At 48.2% G+C, this 5312-nt stretch overlaps 1 pseudogene; it reads left to right on the top strand.

Moving 5' to 3' along the window:
- Positions 1 to 1628: 1628 nt before the first annotated feature.
- LOC147461049 (uncharacterized) lies at positions 1629 to 2154 on the top strand (annotated as a pseudogene).
- Positions 2155 to 5312: the final 3158 nt, after the last annotated feature.

Below are 5312 nucleotides of genomic sequence, written 5' to 3'. Positions count from 1 at the left end.
CAGGGTTACATAAGAAGTCAAGAGGATCACTGCTTATACACAAAAAGATTGAACGATGGTTCTTTAATCATCTTGATCTTGTATGTAGATGATATGCTTATCGTCGCAGGCAAATCAATTGATGAAATCAATCAGTTGAAAAAGATGCTAAGCACTCAGTTTTCCATGAAAGATTTGGGAGATGCCAATCACTTTTTTGGTATGCACATAAAGAGAGACAGGCAATGTGGAATTCTTGAATTATCTCAAGAAAAGTACATTCACAAAGTCTTGAAACATTTTAGTATGTAGGGGGGGAAGTCATTGAGTACCCCAATGCAAGCATACTCCAAACTTAGCAAGGAAGACTCTCCCAAGACAGTAGCTGAGAAAGAGGAAATGGCAAAAGTATCATATTCTTCAGAAGTTGGTAGTTTGATGTACGCACGCTATGGTAGCCACAAGACCAGACATTGCACATGCAGTGGGAGTGGTTAGTAGGTACATGGAAAACCCTGGCAAGAAGCATTGGGAAGTAGTAAAGAAAATCCTCAGATATTTGAAAGGTATAGCTAGCAAGTGTTTACGCTTCGGAAACAGTGATGCATCTATTGTAGGTTACACGGATGCGGATTATGCGGGTTGCGTGGATCGTAGAAGATCCACATCTGGCTATGTGTTCATATTTTTTGGAGAAGCTATCTCTTGGAGATCATGTCTCCAAGATTGCACGTCCTCATCTACCACTGAGGTAGAATATGTTGCTGCGTCTAACGCCAGCAAGGAATCCATATGGTTGGCTCGTCTAGTGGGATATTTGGGCATTCACGAGGTTCCAGTACTACATTGTGATAGTCAGAGTGCCATTGCTTTGGCAAAGAATCCAGTGTTTCACTCAAAGTCGAAACGCATAGAGGTGAGATACCATGTCATACAAGATGCATTGGCTGGCAAGCGTATCGAGCTTGTCAAGGTTCACACTGACGATAACCCCGCAAATGCTCTCACAAAGAGCCTAGCCTCGGAGCGATTTACACATTGTATAGAACTTATGGGTGTAGGATGAAGCCTCGGCAATGCATCATCAGTTTTGTATAGACTAACTATACTAATGCCACTATTGGCCACCATGACCTTCAAGTGGGAGGTTGTTGGGGTGTAGGCCAGGTGGCTGTGGGAAACCACTCTTGTACACTTGATTCTGACCTAATCAATATAGGGAGAAAAAGAGGCAGAGTTGACTCTTCTCTTTCTTCTCCACTAACCCACACAGTGGCTGCCTGTGCATCTCCCCCCTTCCCCATTTCTCTTCTTCCCTTATCTTGTATACACACTCCGTACATGCACACGCACACTCATCAAGGTCTCCCGGTGTGAGTGTGTTTACAGATGTGGGTGCATTGGTGTGTGCATCGGTAAAGGTGATTGTGTGCGGCCGAAGTTTCTCGTAAGTGAGGCTATTCGGTGCAAGTTATAGATAGTGTGTGTATGTGTGTGATTCTGTGTGGCTTGGGGTGCTGGATACCTGCTAGGCTATAGAGAGGCATCGAGTTTGTGTCCTGTGTGTTGTTCCATTTCCACCATCCCATCAGTGGTTCCCCCACTAAGGATTTACTGATTGCTCCGCAGTAAAGTCTTGAAGCCTGAAGATGATGCCTGATATCGAATTGGTGCTTGCTGGAGATGAAGAGGCGGAAGATTGGTTTTCCGATCTAGAGTTATACCTATTGCAGATGGGAATTGTTAGGGATGAATCCAAATTAAAGACGTTACCATTAGTGCTACAAGGACATGCCAAAGCTTGGTTCAAGGGAGTGGATGTTGCCAATAGGCAGTCATGGTCGAGGGTTCGGACCTATTTTGTCAGAGATTTCAAGACTACTCTATTGGGTGGAAGATTCGATCAAAAGGTATGCATTGCTAAAGTTGACTCCTATGATGAAGATGTAACAGGCTTTACCAGTAGCGGATATAAAAGTGGTGACGAAGATGACGAAGATGCTTGGAGTGATTCAAGCTCCAGTTCTATGGAGGATTTTGTGGCTTTTGCGACATATGATGAAGATTGGAAAGCGATGCTTGACCTAGCTTACCATGCGGAAGTGCAAGACTTTGAAGACCTAGTGGAGGAAGACGGACTGCTATCTACATCTGGTTCGAGTGAAGGTGAAGTAGAGGTATGCGGTGGTGTTTTATCTATGCAGGGAGTGGGGCAACCTTGCCTTGATTAGGAGGCAGAGGTGCACTTTAGGGTTTCAAAGCAAGTGTGTGGCCGTGGGGAGAGAGCTCCGGCAATTGACTCTGTGGAGACCGGTATTTGTGCGGCTTGTGAGGGCCAGATTCCTTGTGAAGAGGAGGATGCTGCCAACCTTGCAGGTGATGAAGTGTGGGATCAGTTTTTGTCTTGCTTGTCCAATGATGTGGTGATCGAGCAGGTGATTGAAGAATAGGTCACAGTCGATTATGGGGATAAACGAGCACTTCTAGAGCTAGGGGTTGGGCACTTTAGTCTGGTGGATGATAGACATGAAGAATCTGTATGCGTCGCTATGCGGAAATTGGAGGCCAAAAAGAAGGTATTCAAGGTCTGTGCTATGCTTTTGATGGGGTTGTTGTTGAAGAGTGTTGTGCAAGCAGATGTGCACGGATTGCACAGTCTTTTGGAGGCAGATCGTGCTATGGAGCTCTCTTTCGCAAATACCAAAGTTATGGTGTATGATGCAAGAGTTTCACAATGTATACAGGTTCAGGTTGTGTGCGCGGAAAGAGTATGGATACAGGTTGAAGGATTATGTCGTGCGCGCCAAGCTGCACGGGATGTTTATTCTTGGGCTTGCAGATGCGAAGGGAGGATGGAAGTTGTATGTTTCACTGACAGATGGTAGTGATCATTGTCATATTTTTGATCCAGGTGGAGTACAAAACATGCTTGGGAGAGCCTGTGGCTTTCCATTTGACCTAGGCGGGTGCTACGGCAGACAATGAAGCTCTTTATCTATCTACTGCCTCATGTAATAACTATCTTTCAGCTTCTTATTATGCAACACTACTTTACCTAAATAATACTATGGTTGAGCATGAATGCTCAACGATGGGGTGGGCAATGATGGTACATCTAAGTTATGTCGGTCCAGGATAAAGGCTATAGCCTCGCTATGGAATGCTGCAGGTACAGGTCAAAGCGGTGGAGTCGGTGCCAGATGCCGATAACGGCAAGCTTGATCATGATGTGTGTGCTAAATGTGGCTCGAAGTTGGTCGAAGACCATTATGAAGCTTTGCCAGGTTGGGAGGCTTCAAAGTGTTGAAGCTCGATGGAAGTCATCGCGAAGTGCTGCCGTGATAAGGATACTCCAAAAGCACGCTCAACGCAGGCATTTGTTTATTGCTATGACGAGCAAGTTGCATTGGAGTGAAGGGGACGGGAGGCCCGCGGATCGCCATTGTCTGAGAAAGAAGGAGGGCCAAGAGCGGAAGAAAAAGGTGGTTCTCTAAGTGTCGGAGGGAGGTTGAAGGCATGCTTTTACTCTAGGATATGGGTGGTGCCGGCCATTGAAGGGTGCGGGAAACGCAGCTAAGTTCGGGTTGTGCTAAAAAAAGGAAATAACTTTTTGTTTTTGGAGGCTAAGGTCGACCTGCAGCTAAGTCAAGAGGATGACGAGCAGAAGCCGGGAAGGTGGCGCCATCTGTGGAAGATGTTGGTGGGCTGCCATAAGGGGAAGGAGAGTTTCCATGGAGCAAGGCCACGTTGCAGTTGCATGAGCAGTAGCCAGAGGGCCGCCTAGAGAGGAGGTGGTGCTGCATGAAGGCGGCCAAGGGACTGCAAGGAAAGCCGGGCTAAGGAGGTTGAGAAAAGAGGACTGCTATGGGGCAGCGCTACAGTAAGGGGAAGATGGAAAGCCGCGTGCAGTTGAAGAGGGCGGGCTGCAGGTCATGAAGAAAGGGGGACCGCCTGGTTGGAGGTGAGCAGAGAAGAGGCTGAGGGCGACCATGGGCTGCGCCACTTGGTGAGCAGGTGCTGCAGTTGGGAGGAGGGCCACAAAGGGCCGCCAGGTTGAAGCAAGAGGGGCATGAGTTGCAGGAAGGAGGAAAGCTGGACAGTAGTCGACGAGAGTCGCCATACAAAGGCAATAAGGGAGCGCAGTTGGAGGGACATCATGTGAAGAGAGAGAAGTACCGCGAGCTACAGAGAAAGCTGCAAGTGGCCACGGTTTGGGAAAGCTGCATGGGAGGGCGTTAGTACAGGCAAGCATCAAAGCTGCTCGGTGTTGCAAGTAGAAGACCGTCAATATTGGAACAAGAAAGATTGGGAGAGGCTGCCAAGTTCAGGGCTCAAGTTGCAGGTCGCTTTCTTATATGGAGAAAGCATGAGCGAAGGGCAAGTTTGTGGTCATTAAGGATGCTGGTCGTCACGTGCAAAGGAAGGGAAGCAAAGCAAGTTCGAGGGGCTCTCGAGGTCCGTCAAGTTGCGGGGCAAAGGGAATACTTGAGGGTGTCTGTCATCGGAATCGAAGCAGGCTAGAAGCCGATCCAAGGCATCACCATCATTGTACCCGGAATCTTGTTCTTGTGTTATGCATAAGTGATTTTATGGTCTGGTTGGTTTAGTATTCGTGTTGGAGTTGTCATCAGTCTTCTCATCTGCGTCTCGTCCTTTGCCTTATGCCCGTGGTAGCGGTGGCTCCGGGTCTTTGGTGTGTGTGCAGAGAGAGAGAGAGAGAGAGAGAGAGAGAGAGAGAGAGAGAGAGAGAGAGAGAGAGAGAGAGAGAGAGAGAGAGAGAGAGAGAGAGATTGATTGTGGTTGCAGATTGAATGTGGTTTTGTATGCGGTCGAGGCTTGTGAGGTCTCCCGGTGTGAGTGTGTTTATAGATGTGGGTGCATTGGTGTGTGCATCAGTAAAGGTGTGTGTGTGGCCGAAGCTGCTCGTAAGTGAGGTTGTTCGGTGCAAGTTACAGATATTGTGCGTATGTGTGTGATTCTGTGTGGCTTGGGGTCTTGGATACTTCCTGGGCTATAGAGAGGCATAGAGTTTCTGTCCTGTGTGTTGTTCCATTTCCCCCATCCCATCGTTCCCCCTGCATCACTATCATCTTGCTAGTGGAAGATAGCTCAAACTGAAGTGTCGGGCCCGTGAGGGTGGACCAAGCCGCTGCCCTCCAAGTGTACTGTCGAGCCGTGGAGAGAGTAGGCATCAGCCAAAGAACTCGTAGCCACAGCTGCTGGGCCGAGGGACAGTCCCACAGACAATGACTTTGACTCTCCACCAAATGGTCACAAGTTGCACATGTGGCCGAGAGACCACTATGCACAAGCCAGCTCCCTACTGATGTGGC

This window comes from Adiantum capillus-veneris, chromosome 3 (assembly GCF_014529385.1).
Source record: "Adiantum capillus-veneris isolate H3 chromosome 3, ASM1452938v2, whole genome shotgun sequence".
Taxonomy (NCBI): Eukaryota; Viridiplantae; Streptophyta; class Polypodiopsida; order Polypodiales; family Pteridaceae; genus Adiantum; species Adiantum capillus-veneris.
The sequence above is the reverse complement of the archived record's forward strand: the minus strand, read 5'-3'. Positions and strand labels throughout refer to the sequence as shown.